Raw genomic sequence first — 19,693 nt, 5'->3', positions numbered from 1 at the left:
ATTAAAATTAAAGTTAGCCAGATTTATTTCTTACCTGATTTTAACTGACTGCCATCATAGATGACATGATGAGAGCCGTAATAGCCCAGTGGATATGACCTCTGCCTCCATTCCGGAGGGTGTGGGTTCGAATCCGGTCATGCACCACCAAGTTTTCAGTTGTGTGCATTTTAAGAAATTAAATATCACGTGTCACCAGAGAATATTCTTAATTCTCTGCGTGTGTGAAGTCTGCCAATCCGCATGGGGCCAGCGTGGGGGATTAATGGCCTAACCCCTCTCATTCTGAGAGGAGACTCGAGCTCAGCAGAGGAAGGAGGAGGAGATCATAGATGGAAGCCGACTTACTTTAAAAAGGTACTATTGCTTGACAACTTCGTCCGTAACACTCACGATCCGCGCGGGCCGAGGGGCGTGTAGCGATGAATGAAAAACCCATGATGCACCTCACTTCCTCGCACGCACGACTTCACACCCGCGCAGTCTTTCCCCCGGCGCACGCATATCATAGGAGTGTCATCTACGAACTTGCCAGACTGTAGTTTATCTATATTTACTAATTTTTAGAGGTAAAGTTTGTGGGATTGTAGGGGGACCACTGAACCGATTTTGAAAATCCTTTCACCCATAAAAAGCGATGTTATTTGTGAGTGTCATAGGCTATTTGTCTCCGTATTCTCACGGAAACGGGAACTATAAACCGCGACTTTGTCCGCGGGAATTTTTTTTTTCATAAATTCCGCGGAAACCATGGATTTTCCGGGATAAAAAGTATTATATTATGTATTGATGCTAAAGGTTTTGTCCGACCCCCTAACCCAACTTGAACTTCCAACAAAGGTTCTTGCCTGAGCGACTTGAACCTCCTAAAATAACATGGGCGGACTAATATTATAACTGAGTATAGAGTTATGCTATGTTTTACTTTACAATAACATTTGTATTGAACGGTGGGAGGTTTGATTATCATTATCAATTATCAACCTATTTGAATGGCCCACGACAAGGTCAGGGGGCTCCTTATAGGTGAGGGGATATGGAGCTTACCCGTCACACCGCTCCAATGTGGGTTGGTGGGATTAGGGCGATAATAATGTTTATTACACAGAGTGTCCCGTAATTAATGGATAATACGCAAATGGTAGAAACACCACTAAAGAGGCGGAGTATTAAGTCTTTAAGGAAGTTATAAAGAGATTTTGCTGGTAATCCTCTCGCACCTAATTCTACAGCGGACAGACTAACTACATAACCATTTTTAGTTAGTTCATGTGTTAAGTCAACTTAGTTACTTGATATTGTTGAATTTTGCATTAAATATCTATATTAAATGTCTGTTGCACGATGTAAATACACATTTCAAGTAGGTACTGGAACAACCTTTGTAACATGCATTAAATAATACCAATAATTATTAACTAGTGAACGCCCGCAACTTCGCGTGAAATTCAGTTTTTTTTATTTTTACAGAATTATTGCCAACGATATTTTATACTAGAGATAGGACGCTAGTGCATCAAAACTGAGACGGACAAATGTGCATGATTGTCTTTATTTGATTTAGTCGCTTAATAAACAGTGAATATTGAAACACATAATACCTAAATATTGTCTACAGTTTCGAGTTGTGTGTTTATGAAGTGTATAAACTATATACCTATACATAAATATATAATGTAAGTAAACACAAAATTGTGCATGTGTGCGCTCAGTGGAGTCGATAAATTCGGATTACTTTTTGCGGCGATTTCATTGGCTCGTAACATTTGTATAGTATAAAATATTTTTTGATCGTTGCCATAATTTTTAAATATGACCAATATTCCCATTCCCCTCGCACTAGTCGAAAAAGACTGTTAGGAGTACGTCAATTGTCTAACGGGTGGGATCGAACCACGGCCTCTCGGTGATGAGTGCGATCCTTTACCGTTTGTTGACAATATTTAGGTATTACATTTTTGTGTAAATTACTTTTGTTGTGTACAATGCGCCTGAATGAAAATTTAAACCAATAGCCACTTTTGTCCGTCTCAATTTCGGCTCGCTAGTGACATATCTATATATTATAAAATCTTTGCCCCTGACAGACAAAAATTTGTTGTTTGTGATTTAAATTAAAAAAATCAGAATCGTCGAAAACATCTATGAACACTTGAGAAAACATTTTGATATCACAGACAGACACTTCGATTTTATTTATATGTATTGATTCGTGTTGAGTCACATTTGCAATACACATCTGTTCAAATAGTTTGCCAGCTGTGTCTGTTCCTATGACTGGTGTCCATTAGTGTTACATTATTTAAGTAATGTAACTTGCAACCTGAAACCAACCAACCTGAATAAACAAATAATTTATTTAACTTTCTTTTACATTATAATTTTCTTTTTAAAGAGGATAAATTGTGTTATTGTGTTAATATCTTTCTTTTATATAATTTTCTTGGAAAGAGTCAAAATGTGTTATTGAGTTATGCAACTGGAAAACTGTTATTTTTCGAGTTGCATACACAACGTCAATTAAATAAATTAAAATATTTTGAAATCTTACTTAATAAAAATTATGAAAAAAAAATGCATTATTTTTATATTTTTTCTAGAAAAACGGTCTTTAAAATAATAATGAAAAATATGTTTTATAACATTATTAAGGGTAAAATATAAGAACCCCCTTTTCTCAAATTGCTGAAGTAAATAAGTAGTAGGTACATATATAAATAAGAATTCCTATTTCCCCAACCCCATTTATAAACTTTCATGACGTTTGCTTGCTGATTTGGTTAAGAAAAAGTAATTAAAAATGAAAAAGAAAAACCTAATAAATTCAATCGCTTTTCAGTGTGACGTCACGTTTTTAAATTCATAGATATTTACGTAATGTAAAATCAATAATTTACATATTATGTTATAGTACAACCTTCAATTATACTTTGTCTCAGTTCTGCAGAGTGTGGAAATTGGAAGTAAAATAAAAGACGTTTTCATTTCGAAAAATGTATTAGTTTAATTACAGTATCATCATCTCCTTACCCTTATCCCACTTAAGTGGGGTCGGAAAAATATGTCAATCTTTTCCATTCGTCTCTATTACTCGTCAACTCATCATCCACTCCTTTTACACACATGTCCTCTTTCACACAATCCAACCATCTCTTCTTTGGCCTCTCCGTTTCTTCCTTCCTCTGTTTGGCCAATGTGCAAGTGGAAGGTCATAAGAGGTTACCTTCCACTTGCACATTCAACATTTTTCTAGTAATATGACTTTCCTCTCTACGCATTACATGTCCATACCAAGCTAACCTTCTATTCCTCAATTTTTCTGTCACTGGCGCCACCTTCAGACTTCCTCTTATATACTCATTCCTTATTTTATCTATTCTTGTCACACCACACATCCATCTCAACATACGCATTTCGTTCACATGCATTCGTTTACTATCCAATCTTTTCACCGCCCAACATTCTGATTACAGTAATCAATACTAATATTATAAAGAGGAAAGATTTAATTGTTTGTTTGCATTGAATAATAGGCTCTGTAACTTCTGAACCGATTTGATAAATTTTTTCACTGTGGGTAAGCTACACTATCCCCGAATGCTATAGGCTGTATTTTATCCCCGTATTCCTACGGGAACAGCAACTACGCGTGGCGTCTGCTATAAGTTATAAATCATCATGTTTATTCACTTTGTTTCAGATAAATCAATGTAAATGACGGAGTAATGTGACATATATGATATAGTAAGTATGTTATACGTTATTTTATTGTAAGTACTTTTAGCTGAAGACATTGTCGTTACGAAAGCCCTCACATGCGTAGGGCGTGATGTGGTTTGAAATGGAAGTCTATTACAATAGCCGAGGTAAAGTGTAGACCATATAAAACCACTTCCTGGGAAGGTACGACTTATATGTTTTTAACTAACTCGTTGGATCAATGGTTACCCTACTATGGTTTCAGATCTTGTAGACCTGAGTTCCAGTCTAGGTCGATTAATGTCGTTTTGTTTCCGTCTATCACCTTCTCAGATCATATCAGATAGGTTCCCGTAGAAATACGGGGATATATAGCCTTCCTCTATAAATGGGCTATGCAATACTGAAATAATTTTTCAAATCGGACCAGTAGTTTCTGAGATTAGCGCGTTCAAGCAAACAAACAATAACTTTGAAGGCGGTGCCAATGGTAGGTACAACCTTAGGGTTCGAATATTTTTTTCAAATTTATTCGAGTTTCTGAAGACTTCCGGAATATGCTTGTTTTATGTATTTATTGACGCGAGTTTAAATAGTGTCTGTAACTTTACTGGCATACAAACCATACAGGTATAGAGTTATGCTTGTAGAAAGTTATCCTATATTTCACTTACAATTTCGAAATAAAATTGCTTATTTACTTGGATATATATAATAAAGAATGCGTTTTTATAATTCGTCTCGGAGCGCAAAAAACATACAATTGCAATGTCCAAATTGAAAAAGTTCGCAGAAAAAGTTCGCAAGAGTTTCACAAATATTTTACAAAAAAAGGTTTCCATTCCCGTTTTTAAAAATCACTGTAACCTCGGGGCTGGTAAATGATATATATTGGAGGCATTGGAGATTTGGTCTTTGTTTGCAAAATATTTGACCGATGTCGTGTCACGGATCACAGTTTTATCTAGAATTTATTTTAGCAACGTACTATATATTATTTACTACGTATACCGGCAATTTTCTACAGCGCGCTGAAATGTCGAATCGACATACATATTACAGAAAACCTCGAATACTGGCGATTTTAACATGGTTATATACGGTATTATATATATATATATATTTTATTCTTTACATGTTAGCCCTTGACTACGATCTCACCTGATGGTAAGTGATGATGCAATCTAAGATGAAAGCGGACTAACTTTGTATGAGGAGGATGAAAATCCACACCCCTTTCGGTTTCTACGGTCTTTGCCGGTAGGGTGGTAACTTGCCACGGCCGAAGCCTCCCACCAGCCAGACCTGGACCAATTAAGAAAACCTCAATCGGTCCAGCCGGGGATCGAACCCAGGACCTCCGTCCTGTAAGTCTACTGCGCTACGGAGGCCGTATATTTGAGTCTATGTAGATCATACGTCCTCTATGATGGATATGACCTGCCTTCGATTCGGAGGGCGTAGGTTCGAATCCGGTCAGCGGCATGCACCTCTAACTTTTCAGTTATATGCATTTTAAGAAATTAAATATCACGTGTTTCAAATGGTGAAGGAAAAACATCGTAAGGAAACCTGCATACCAGAGAATTATCTAATTCTTTGTCTGCCAATCCGCATCTGGCTAGTGGTGGTGGACTAAGTCCTAAACCGTCTCAGTAAGCCGAATATGGGTTGGTAATTATGAAATCATATGTATTAACACGAAATTCCATAATGGAACATTGAATAAAATTAAAAATAGAGACTGTATTATTAGAGAAATATAAAACCTTATAACAATTACTATTTCATTGCAACCTTACAATCGTAGACAAAGAAGTAAATAGACGCATTGATATCATCTTCTCTTATGCATGAACGTGTAAAGAAACGAGACAAGAGCAATGAATAGCTCAAACGCAAAAAAAATAATCTACAAACAAATTATGCTATAACACAACCACTGATCTATAGCGTTACTGTATTGAATTATCATATCAGTCAATTAACTAGTAGTCCCGAACGCCGATCAATCATTTATACTGATTGGCTGTTCGCACTTAAATTAAAGTGCATAAATTTTACTTTTAACTTGGATATTTTGTCTGTTGTAATTTAAACCTTTTTCGGAATTGGCTTACAAAATGTTTCTAAGTTTGCGGAAATATTTGCATGTGAAGCTGAAGATTAAAGAAATTCAAAGAGGAAATATTATACATAGAGATCGATGTCACTTGTTTCAGCGGTGAAGAAAATGCCAGTATGGTGGACTAGGCCTTAATTTTTTTAATATTAAGATGATATTGCTTTTATATCTGCTATAGGCTCCTCAAGAAGACTGCAACAAAGTCAGGGTGACAATTACAATAGCTCTGCCTAAGTTGAGCTCGGGGGTTAAATGTAGCAGGGTCTGGCTAGAGGGTGTCTCCTCTGAGACTTGTTGCAACTGATGGGAATTGTGTGTACATCAGTCTAGAAGGCCTACAATACATGCCATGACATATCTCACGAAGACAAATGACATAATATTGTCTTATGTTGTTTTTTTCCTAATTTGGCTTAAGTCTGGTCTGGTGGTATACATCGACCGTGGCTAGTGCCTATCGGCAAATACGTATCGCCAAGCGATTTACCGCTCCAGTACGATGCCGTGTAGAGGTCTGACGGCCTCCGTGGCGTACTGGTGTGCGCGGTGGAAGTTTCCTTATTGGTCGAGGTCTAGCTGGTGGGAGGCTTGAGCCGTGGCTAGTTACCAACCAACCGGCAAAGTCCGCCAAGCGATCTAGCGTTCCGGTGTGTGACACATCGGGTAGCAGCGAAAGTGATTGTACCATTATTTTGTGTTAGAGGAAACACCTCGAGCAGGTCCCAGGACTTGCGACCTCGAGAGTAGGTTTAATATATCCTTTAAGAATTCAAAAACACTTACCATCCCTACCCGACATGCTCTCCGTGTCCACACTAAACAATTTTTGACAAACAATAATTACAACACAAAACATTATTAATAATTACAACACAAAACATAATTGCACAAAATCACTAACGCGACTGGCAGCGTGACAGTGTCCACGCTGCCTAACAAACAATTGAGCTTAAATCGCCCCTCTACAAAATACCATAAATAATTAATGTTAATTGTAATCGAGGAGCGTGTAACACGATATCGTGTAGAAACCGAAAGGGGTGTGGATTTTCATCGTACTGCTAACAATTTAGCCCGCTTCCATCTTACATTGCATCATCACTTGCCATCAGGTGAGATCAGTCATGGATTAACTTGTCATTGAATGAAAAATAATGTTCTCGTGTCGGAGTAAAATGTACGCTAAACCACATCAGAGAGATCGACAAATTAATATCAGATTAATTTTAAACCTGTAACAAACACGGTAACGAATGCATGTTGATTTTGTCGTAGCCATACAGGATTAGTTATGTTAGGGTTGTCGCACATAGGTATTATGCTGTGTGAGTTTTTCTAATCTTTATTTTGATAAAATATGTCAGCCTTATCGTACCAACCCTAATAAATTTTTTAAACAAACCCCTTTCTAATATTACTTACAGATTATAGATGAAAAACATTTTAACTTTATTTAAGAAAGCTTTAAATTCGATTCTTCAATTATTGAAACACTTAACGCCGGTTTAATGAATTAAAAGTTCTTTAGTAAAATGTCAACCATAATCCAAAATCCCAAATCGTATATTTTCACTTGCTAACGCGCCAAAACTTAAGAAATTAATGAATTTTGACGTGACAACGTCTTATAATTCGATGAAGCGAGATGCAAACTCGAAAGACGTCATGCGTCGTTCCCTCGCTCTAGGGTTGCCTACTTTTTTACAAGAAATAAAGTGCAACCACTCCATCAGTATTTTCTAACGTTGTCACGTTCAACTATCGTCAGTAAACCTTTACAGACAACCGATTTTTTTTAAGCGTATGTCACCTGCGACGCACGAATGGTTTACTCTTTCAGATTGACTGTATAAATAGGTGTATGTTGCCCTGCAGTCACTATGTACGTTTCAATAATCACGCTTCTGAAAAGTGCACAGAATAGGTTACGTAACGTAACGCTGTCATTCGTTCATCGAATTTATTTTTTTCATACCTGGGGCTAGATATATATGAAAAATCGAGCGTGATTTGCTGTTTTTTAAACCAAAAATAGCTCTCCTTTAAAAATTTTTCAATGAAACGAACTTTTACGTTGAATTTAAACCTCGTTTTTTTTAAATAAGTTGAATGTGTCAACCATAATCCAAAATCCGAAGTCGTATTTCACTGACCGCAGTCAATTGACGGTAACGCGCCGTATAGTCGGCACTCGACAAATTAATGAAATTTTGGAAACCCCGCGTGGTTTGGTGTTTTTTGAAGCAAAAACTGTGGTACTGCTCCATTTTAACCTCTACGTCGTAACCGTCCTAGTTTGAACCTGAGGTTTCCCTTGCGTTTTAGTTATTTTTCAAACGCTCGTATTACTCTTTCTGAATGAAAGGGCCTATCCCTCATAGATTAACCAGTTAATTATATACCAACTGAAGCTATTTTTCTAAGATGTGCTAAGAACTCCTTTTTATTTAAAAACTAGCTGACGCCGGTTTCAACCGCGTGGTTCCCGTTTCCGTTGGGATACGGGGATAAAATATAGCCTATAGCCTTCCTCGATAAATGGGCTATCTAACACTGATATAATTTTTCGAATTGGGCCAGTAGTTCCTGAGATACCTAAGCACGTCCAACCAAACAAACAAACAAACTCCTCAGCTTTATAATATTAGTATAGATAAAATTGCTATAATAATTATTACTTTTGAATAAAAATTAAGGATTGGATTTTTTTTATAAATTGAAATAGTGTTTTGTATTGTATTATTACATTGTTAAAATTTAAATTAATTACAATATTGTTCTATACATACGTCAAGTGGCATGAAAAATGCCTAAAATTTAATAATAATTGTGTAGGTTGTAAAGAGGCCACGAACAATGCTCCTGACCTACTCGAACGCCATCCAAGGCTTTAAGAGCATTGTGAAGCAAGCGACTCTTGTACTACACCGTACCTGTTATAATAAAGAAAACGGAAATATAACACCTACTTCTAGAGGCGATTTATTTTCGTAGTACGAAGTTCGAAGTTTTCACTTTGTGTATGAAAGAAAGTCATATCCACCTCTGTTTCCGATTCCGGAGGGTGTGGGTTCGAATCCAATCCGGGGCATGCACCTCCAACTTTTCAGTTGTGTGTTGTGTTTTAAGAAATTAAATATCACGTGTCTCAATCGGCAAAGGAAAACATCGTGAGGAAACCTGCATACCAGAGAATTATCCTAATTCTCTGCGTGTGTAAAGTCTACCAACCCGCATTGGGCCAGCGTGGTGGACTATTGGCCTTACCCCTCTCATTCTGAGAGGAGACTCGAGCTCAGCAGTGAGCCGAATATGGGTTGATGACGACGATGAAAGGAAGTTATATGGTAGAATAACGTTTGCCGATCAACTACTTAGCAGAAACATAATAATTTATTAACTTTATTTATTAATTAAACCATAAATAATAAACCAAAGTCTGAAACTTTGGTTTATTATTTATGGTTTTATGGTCATATTTTTAATCAGAAAACAATAAAATAATAAACAAAATGCCGCATAACTCACTTCAAGGGATCGTTTTAACTTTAAAATCAGGTTGTTTTTTTTTTAAATCTCTTTAATTCTTACAACCTGATTAAAGTGAATAGGCATCTTCAAGGCAAGCGCGTTCCACCTTAGGCAACACTAAGCGTGGTCAAGCGCAAGCTTATTCCATATTTAAAAAAAAATCTCGATTATCGCAGAATTGTCAACTTTTCGGACATGGCAGCATATGACTAAATTGTCTGCGAATAAGGTCTACCTCAAACCCCTGCGTGGAATGTATATTGTTTCTAGACACCCTATATAATAAACCAGGCATTGGTTTAAGTATTTTATGTGAGTAATCCACACATCTGAAGTTTCGAGTCGTCAGTACCCACCCAGACAGTTCGACTCTCAAAGCTCTCCAATTCCTCCTTCCAATTGATTACGAATCCATTCGAGTAGAATTTCCTCAGAGTACGCCTGCTCGGCGCAGTCGATACTGCAACATGCAAGCAAAGCAATTATACCAAAGCTATTTAATAAGCTCGGCTTGTTTAGGGACTTCAAAAATGATTAATCCAATGATAAACTCCAAAAGCCTTCGTAGCTCAATCTGTATGCACTCCATTGACGATCAATTATTCTCACGTTTCTGCAGCGCCCACGACTATAACTGATGGTGTATTGGTAACTGCGCGCATGACGGCTCGACTTATAAAACGTCTTCGCTGCCATTTGCGCTGCAGAAACGTGAGAATTATTGACCGTCAATGGCTGATTGTAAATACCTAGAACGATCGGATGTAAGCTCAACGTCCACCGTGCGTCGTTGAGTCAGAAATTGAAAAAAAAAAATACATTTCATGGCGATGGACTATTGTCGTATCCAGTCCTAACATAGTCTTTTCCGACTAGTTGGAGAGGGAATGGGAATATTGGTAATATTTCAAAAAAAGATATGGCAAATTATCTTTACAAAAATTCTTGTTGGTGTAGTGAATGTTGTTCAAATCATGACATTTATTGTCAAGTATGGACTAAGAAATGAAATTAACAACACCGGTTTAGCACCGCCTTCAAACTAATCAGTAGGTAGAACATAATACAATGTTATTTTTTGGTTCGGTTGAATTTTTTTTATTAAAATTTTTTATTTATCAATTTTTAGTGTAATCATACTAAGTACGAGTAGATTTAGATGTAGGCAAGAAAAATTCCCCCAAGGTATGACAGTCACAACCTATATCTAGGTGTAATGTCCTCATCAATACAAATTAATCAAGCCCAATCACAAGATAGCTACTGTTCATCACTCAAAAGGTTTGTAGCGAGGCTATGCTCTTACGATTTTTGAAATTTCCCCTTGATTTCTCCAGGATCCCATCATCAGATCCTGACATTATGAAAATAGGATCACCTCAGGAGTATACCCTTTCGAACAAAAAATAATTATTCAAATCGGTACAGGCGTCTTCGAGTAATCAGGTAACATTTTTTTTTTTTATTCTTTACACGTTAGCCCTTGACTACAATCTCACCTGATGATAAGTGATGATGCAGTCTAAGATGGAAGCGGGCTAACTTGTTAGGAGGAGGATGAAAATCCACACCCCTTTCGGTTTCTACACGGCATCGTACCGGAATGCTAAATCGCTTGGCGGTACGTCTTTGCCGGTAGGGCCTCCGTCTTGTATATCCACCGCGCATACATACAAAAAAAAATATACACTCGAATTGAGAACTCCTTTTTTTGAAGTCGGTTAAAAAATAAACGTTAAACGTATTGTTAAATGATTGCAAAAGTTATCCCCTCTAAAGTGCATCGCAACAGTTTTGACTACTGTTTAGTTCCAAAACTATTTAATAACTATACAAGAATAATAATAATAATAATAATAATTTATTTATTCATGAGAAAGTACAGAAGGTTTACAGAACTTGCTATAGACATACATACTTTCTACCTTGACAGGTGTATGAATATTAAAAATAATATTATACTAACTAATAATTCCAAAATTCCAATAATTAAATATTCAATCGGTGAACATGGTATAAATAAAAAAAAAAAAAAAAAAATACAAGTACAATTAGCATAATTTGACGAAGCATTCTTAACATCAAATATAAATAATTAATATACTATCAGAATCCATTAAAATTAAACAATGTCAATATAAATGCTATGTCAGGTGTAATGCAACATTAAATCAATCAATGTCATATAATTAAAAAAATGAAGTCAAAAATTAAAAATTAATGTCAGAAATTAAAATTAAAATTGTCAATAATTTATAAGAAAATCATAACTGATTATATTTATAACTAAGAAGTACTTTATATTCATAACGCTCCTTCAGAATTGCCCCATTTAACGCTTCGAGCATACGTTCTTACCCCTTTCTTATTCTCGAACTTATTTTCAGATACTTTCTTAGCTTGGCTTAGCTCATATTATATTCTCAAGGCTCCTGGTTCGTCTCTTACGCTCGTGAAATAGATATTTTTAGCCTCTTTATATAACCTCTTATGAATATGCTATTAAAATGTTTTGTTATGCACTTTGTTTTGAAATTTAAAATGCGGGCGTGGTGGGAACAATGGCTGTCTGAAGTAATTTAAGACTTAACTAATGCCAAAGACCTTGAACAACAATTTGCCGATATTGATGTAGATTTAGTTACTCTATTTCTGCGATGTTTCTTTATAAGTATTTACATGTTTGACGGCCTCCGTGGCCCAGTGGTATGCGCGGTGGAATTACAAAACGGAGGTCCTGGGTTCGATCCCCGGCTGGGCAGATTGAGATTTTCCTAATTAGTCCAGGTCTGGCTGGTGGGAGGCTTCGGTCGTGGCTAGTTACCACCCTACCGGCAAAAACGTTCCGGTACAATGCCGTGTAGAAACCGAAAGGGGTGTGGATTTTCATACTCCTCCTAACAAGTTAGCCCGCTTCCATCTTAGACTGCATCATTACTTACCATCAGGTGAAATTGTAGCTAACTTGTAAAGAATAAAAAAAAATGTAGTTTATAAATGATTAAATCTGCTATCTTAGTATCCATAACACAGGCTATACGCTTGATGTGTATATTGGGTAAATATATTTATTTTATTTATTTGTTCAAAAACAAATTATGTAAATGTTTCATAATTTATAACTTACTAGCTGAAGCCGCGCGGTTTCACCTGCGTGGTTCCAGTTCCCGTACGAATACGGGGCTAATATATAGCCTATAGGCTTCCTCGATAAATGAGCTATCTAACACTGAAATATTTTTTCAAATCAGACCAGTAGTTCCTGAGATTAGCGCGTTCAATCAAACAAACAAACTCTTCAGCTTTATAATATTACTATAGATTTTTAATTTTTAAGTAAGTACATATGTCTAATGGTTAACCCCTTTTAGAGCGAAATAACAAAACGCGACAAAAACAGCACTTTTTCAAATTTAATTCAAAAAGGAGTACCCATTTATTAACATAAATATAAAAGAGATAATTCTTCAGAAACCAAAGTTGGTATAGAGAATGGTATATATATATTTTATATGTAAAAGGTTGTATATAGCAGCCAAACACAAAATTGTCATAACTCAAAAATACTTAAAATTGCACTATTAAAGAATGTTTGCATAGGTTTACTCAATACACAACATTTTTAACACAAATTTGCGTAATGTGATCCCCAAAGAGTCTTCACTCAGCACGGATGATGTGTCCTATAGGAGTGAGCGCTGATCTACCGTGAAGACAATAAATCACCCTATAAGGTCCGTTTATATATACAGACATATAGCGTGCCAGACACGTGCCGTGGCAGACAAAATAATATTCTTCTATACAGTGTTTATTAACGTATTTATATATAGCGTAACGCGGCCGCGCAGATGTTGACAGACGCGAGCCGCGCCTGGCCGTTCGCGGAAAGAATATTTTGTCTGTGCGGTTCATGTCTATTTTTTTTATTCTGTACAAATTAGCCCTCGACTACAATCTCTACAATGATGCAATCTAAGATGGAAGCGGGTTAACTTGTTAGGAGTAGGATGACATATCCACACCCCTTTCGGTTTCTACACGACATTGTACCGGAACGCTAAGTCGCTTGGCGGTACGTCTTTGTCAGTAGGGTGGTAACTAGCCATGGCCGAAGCCTCCCACCAGCCATACCTGGACCAATAATTAAGAAAACCTCAATCAGCCCAGCCGGGGATCGAACCCAGGACCTCCGTCTTGTAAGTCCACTGCACATACCACTGCGCCACGGAGGCCGTCTGTAGAGTCGTTTTCATAAAACCTGAAGTAAAATTGACAGCGCCTTACACAATTGCCAATAAGACCACCATTACCAAATGACAATGAGCGCCATTAACAGTGGAATTCATAGAAGTTGTACTGGATCATTCAGCCGCTGAGTGTCCAATTTAAAATCTATTTGTTTGAGAATTTGACACTCAGCGAGTGAATGATCTCCTGGGGGTGCCCCAGCAATGTCTATGAATTCCACTGTTAAGACATTAGCGCCGCGTCTGGGGAACTTCTTTCATGAAAAGGACTTTAAGTGTCTCTAGCTACCTGCTGGGCAGTGTGAATAGACGGTGTCTGTGGCTGTCTGCCACGCTACTTGTCTGTGACGCACTGTGTCTGTAGATATAAACGGACCTTAACATACAGCACACCAGACTCGCATTAGCGTTGCACTGGTGCATTGAAAGGCTGAATGGAGCCCATACATCTCAGTATGATTTGTATTTAAAAATCATTTATTTACTATCATTAAAAAAAGACGTGACAGCCCAGTGGATATGACCTCTGCCATCGATTCGGAGGGCGTAGGATTGAATCCGGTCCGGGGCATGCACCTCCAACTTTTCAGTTATGTGCATTTTAAGAAATTAAATATCACGTGTCTCTAACGGTGAAGGAAAAACATTGTGAGGTGACCTGCACACCTGAGAATTTTCTCAATTCTCTACGGGTGCAAACTCTGCCGACATGCATTAGGCCAGTGTGATAACTAAAATTCTGTGAGGAGACTCGTGCTCAACAGTGTCGAATATGGGTTGTTAATGATGACTATTAATAAAACAACTATCAATTCCATGATTATGACGTATGACGTACGACGATGATATGACGTATTTTGCCGAACTCACTTAAGTGGGATAAGGTATAGGAGATGATTATGATTAAAACCTACCAAAATTGCAATTTTTTACATTAAAATCAAAGGACAAAAACCGCGTAAGTAAGTGCTTTAAAAAACTGAATAGTTTTCTACTAAAGTTCGTCTGTCGTTGCTTCTACCATAGGTAAGAACCTATGGTAGAAGTAACGACAGACGAACTTTCGGCTTCTAATATACCACGAAGGCTTGAGAGCTATGTCAAGATCCCAATCTCTAGTTTAGTTTTAACGCATGGTCTTGTTTTATAATCTACTTTCAAACTAAGCGCTTGTGTAAGTTTTCACTCCATCAATTAGTTAATAGTATAATGGAGTAAAGATGTTTTAACAGCGAGTAGCAACTTAAAACATCTTTACTCCATCCGTTGTATTAGTGCTCTTTGAAATACGTACTATCTAAACTACTGCATCGACGGATCGAAAACGTCGACAGATCGACAATCCTAAAGGATTAATTTTCCTTTAAGCTAAGACCTAAGACTAGTAGTTGTTTTTATATAACTTTCCCGTTCTTTCTAATGCATCTCGTCTAAATTTGGCTCCAAAATGAGTGCGAAATGTTCCATTTATAAAATTACTACCTACGTTACATCCAAGCATACGCTCACGCATGGCTACGTCGCGTCTTAACGATTACTGCGACGTACGCGAACATTCCTGGCCAACCACGTGGATGTTATTTATGAGAATTTGCAACTAAATTACTCCCTTCAAATGGGTAGGTATTTTCGCGTAAAAAATCTCGTGAGAAATGCTCAACTTTTAACTCATTTTGTACTATCCTACTAATATTATAATCGCGAATGTTTGTATAAATGTTTGTTACTCTTTAATGCCGCTACTACTGAAGCGATTTGGCTGAATTTTTGTATGGAAATGGATTTTACTCTGAATATTATAGATATATTTAACACATAGGCTTAATCTTACGATTCAATGTGAATTCTTTTGTTATTCAAGTGACAGGAACAAATTTTAATAAGTAACAATTTTACTTAGTCAACCCCTTTCAGAACGAAAATAGCAATTATACCGAAGTTTTTGAAAATAATGTACTAATGTCTTACATTTTTGGAATCCTTATTAAATAAACATAATTTTAAGATAGGTGTACAACTTTGCCTAGTACATTTTTTTTTCAATGTGACCGTTGAAAGTACAGACAAAAAAAAATCGTTTAACATAGTAACTTTTTATCCCGGAAAGCAGTTTCAGAGCATATTCAATGCAAACAAGCAAACAATCAAACATTTCCTCTATAAAATATTAGTATCTAGTATATTTAGGTGGAATTTAGATGAAGGTAAGCCGTCCGAAAAAGAAATTCATATAACGTGATACAAACTCCAGTTTCTCATCTATATTATCTATCTAGACACAGTACACCAATAAACATGAATGGATTTTAAAGGTAACCCGGCGGGAATCGGTTTGCCTGAACTCTTCGCTGCTGATACGTACATTTTTAGAATTCATTAAGTCAATTATTTGATCTATAAATAAAGCTTGTTGTAGATTTCTGAAAACGGGAAAAAGATAAACACAAATCAATTTTCTTTTAATTTCTCTATTTGATGTTTCGTACCGTTTGATCAACTAATGCTCTCAATTATAGCGGGTTTGAAGGGCATGTTCACAGTGACGAACAATCGGCGGAGCTTATTGGATAACCATAGACCAGAGGGCCTAGTGGCAGTTTCATACTGTTACTATTGCGTTAACGTAAACGCGAATTTCTAAGCAATTGAAACAGCGCCATCTAGTGGAACAACTGTTTCAATTTCATATAAATTCGCGTTTACGTTAACGCGATAGTAACAGTATGAAAATATTGAAAACTCCCACTAGGCACACTGTATTTAAATATAAAATAAATAAATATACTTAAACAGTACACACATAACTACTCGTATCTAGTGTACTAGAATTAACGAGTGGCGTGCCCACAGTGGCGTGGTTTTAACTAGGGTATGCATTGTGCAATTATACAAAATGGAAAAATACAGGTTTGTGATAAGTCCTAAGGGTAGGCACATTTTTGCATCTGTGGAGTGCACGTCACTGCGTGCACAGGGATTTTTACTAGACGTTATCAACCCATATACGGCTCACTGCTGAGCTTGAGTCTCCTCTCAGAATGAGAGGGGTTAAACCAATAGTCCACCACGCTGCCGATAGTCAGCCCAATGCGGATTGGCAGACTTCACACACGCAGAGAATTAAGAAATTCTCAGGTATGCAGGTTTCCTCACGATATTTTCCTTCACCGTTAGAGACATGTGATATTTAATTTCTCAAAATGCACACAACTGAAAAGTTGGAGGTGCATGCCCCGGACCGGATTCGAACCCACACCCTCCGGAATCGGAGGCAGAGGTCATATCCACTGGGATATCACGGCTCTATTTTTTTTACTAGAGTATGCGCAATTGCACAATACGTAACTAATAAAAAAAATATATTAAAATCAGACTAAGCAGTAAAAAGTTATACATACATGGAAAAAACAATTACACGTCGAATTGTTAACCTTCTCTCTGTTATCGTCGGTTGTAAATAGAAAATATCTTCTGTTGATTTGCTAGGAGCCATCCTCAAAGCAGGCAGCGCTTAACATCATAAAGTCCACACAGCTATAGTACTTGGGCCCAGGAAGAAAATATTTATACATGACCCATTGACCATACTGCAACATTCGAAAAAGCAGCCAATATACTTGCATTCTACGTAGGCATGATTTGTATAGCTATCAGCGGCGAAGGGTTCATGCAAGCCGGTTCCCACCGGGTTACCTATAAAAATCCTCGCATATTCATTGTTGTACTATATCTAGATAATTATATGAGAAGCCGTAGTTTGTTTCACGCTGTATGAATCATTTTCTTTGGGACGGTTTACCTTTATCTAAATTCCATCCTTCGCCACTGATGGCTATTAGGATAAGTTAGCTAAAATTCTTTAGCTCGATGGTTTTCAGGCTATAAACGCCCGTGCTTCAAAGAGCACGTAAAGGCGTTTACTCCGCAGATCGCTTTTAACTTGTACCACGCGTGCCCAGCGCAGCAAGTCAGCGGTTTCATGATCCATCAAAGCCAATTCTTTCACGTTATAAACCGCATAGCCCACGGCGGTTATCGGGAAATCTGTTTCTAAAGCCAAATGTCTACCCTCTGACGAATAGCCGTTCTGATGCTGGTGTTTATATCAACGATTTTATACTGGTAGATATGTTACGCCTATGAAATCACAGTAAAATGTGTACAAAGGACATGCCCCAATTTTGTGTGGAGGCTGTGCCTTTATTCCGAGTGTCAACTAAGCAGAACAAATAATTTTTTATCTTAAAAGAATATAAAATATAGGGCTTAAAACCCAAAATAAAAAAAAAATTGGAAATTAAATTAATTACATAAAATGTTTTTTTTTTCATTAGCTGACAACATTAATTAAGAATTTTCATCATGGCTTGTAACTCACACCCTGACAGATTGTCAGTGTTCTTCGCATAGTAGCGTTCGTATAGCGTTTTTAAAGCAATTTAAGGTTGTTTTTTTGTTTAATGCTTCTCTGCCTTCGATTTAATGTTTTTTTATAACTTGTGTCTTATTGAAATTTGACATTATTGCATGACATTGCAAGCTTACACCGGATATGAATTCAATTCCAGGTGTTTTAATTGGCTATTTTATTTAAACACTTTTACTGTATCATCTATGTTTAATTTGTAGACAAGGGAGCGAGACAAAAAAAATATTTATCTAATTAATGCGAGTTCCAAAAATTCTGAAAATTATTTTCTCAACAACAATTTGTATCTTCTATCCGTAAAAATACTATCGGTTTATTTGTTATTGGTGATACTGGACATGGACAGAACTTTCTTGTGGTTCTTTCAGAAAAGGCCTTAATTATCATGTCAAATTAATTAACTTCGTTTTAAAAAAAACAATAAGACTCATACATACTAGATATGCTGAGCACCTCAAATAAAAGAACATATTTGTAATGAAGTACCCCTTACCTTTTTTATAAGGGAATATTTCTATACAAAAGAAAACTGAAGATAATATCGGAGTGCCTTTCAGTAAGGCATACCTACTCGGGGTAGAATAATACCCCGAGTAGGTAAACCCTGCTTAAGGCTTTAAGTACTCCAAACTCTCTTGTTAGTACAATTATTATTACAGTCTTTGTATCGTTGTAGGAATAAATTGGATGCTTGCAGCAGGTGTGGTGAACGTCTGAATGATCTCAGCCCGAGCCGAGCTTTAATATAGGAATAAACGAAATAACTGTACTTTACTTGACTATGACAAAACTTTTTGTGGCATAGCGGAGGGGATTTTGGTTGGTTAATGTTTGTATTTATTTTGAACCTCCCACGCAAAAGGGATGTTATAAATTTGACATCGATGTCAGGCTATGGCATCGAAGCACTCAAACGGATGGACCGATTTGGATGCGGCTTTTTTGTGGTGGTGGCCCCTGAAATACATTAATTCCTGTGTGAAATATTTTTATGTTTTTTATAACACATTTGCTCGTAAAGTATCTCTTATTTCACCAATTTCAGTATTGTAATGTATCTCATTACGCACATGTGCCGTAATGTAAAGTAAAACGAACATGTGTTGTAATGTAATTTAAAAACGTTAATCATCCGTCTAAAAACGAACGGTACTTTTTTAAGTCTTAGCAAAGAGTTTTTATGGCAGAAAAGTGCTCAAGATTTTATGAATAAAATAGTTTGTGAGGTAAACTATAATATTTACTATAATACTATTTTGACAATAAATGACAACGATTTATCTGTAACAGAAACACAAAAATATTAATTTACTTCATTAGTAATACGGGCTGTATTTGGTGCATTTGCCGATAGTAAAAAACGAACGCATTTCGCTATCTGTGCAAAAATTACAATGATGTGTCTTCCATATGATGACATCATATGTAAAACAGAACGATCAACAAATTCATTTTCAGAAAATGTATTCAAAGTGTGTTTCCTCGCAAATGTGTTATAAAACGTCGTATGACATACGTGCGCTTTGATAATTACAGCCTCTGCCTCCTTACTATAGCTGTCGCCTTTGACTCGAGCTGCAATATCGCCACTTATAACATAAACATCATCATCATCATCATCATTCAGCCGATGGACGTCCACAGCTGGACATAGGCCTC

At 36.7% G+C, this 19,693-nt stretch overlaps 1 protein-coding gene across 3 annotated transcripts in view; it reads left to right on the top strand.

Moving 5' to 3' along the window:
* LOC112052876 (probable beta-hexosaminidase fdl) overlaps positions 1–19,693 on the top strand; it is a 118,357-nt gene that overhangs the window by 37,707 nt on the left and 60,957 nt on the right. For 2 of the 3 annotated variants that reach the window (XR_008251883.1, XM_052887762.1), the window contains exon 2: positions 3,701–3,744. The exons of the other annotated variant lie outside the window; for it this stretch is intronic. The gene's annotated coding sequence lies outside the window, so the exon portion shown is untranslated. The remainder of the gene's footprint in view (positions 1–3,700; positions 3,745–19,693) is intronic. 3 annotated transcript variants of the gene reach the window in all.

This window comes from Bicyclus anynana, chromosome 20 (assembly GCF_947172395.1).
Source record: "Bicyclus anynana chromosome 20, ilBicAnyn1.1, whole genome shotgun sequence".
Classification (NCBI taxonomy): domain Eukaryota; kingdom Metazoa; phylum Arthropoda; class Insecta; order Lepidoptera; family Nymphalidae; genus Bicyclus; species Bicyclus anynana.
Note: the sequence above shows the minus strand (reverse complement) of the source record. Positions and strands in the feature narration are given on the sequence as shown.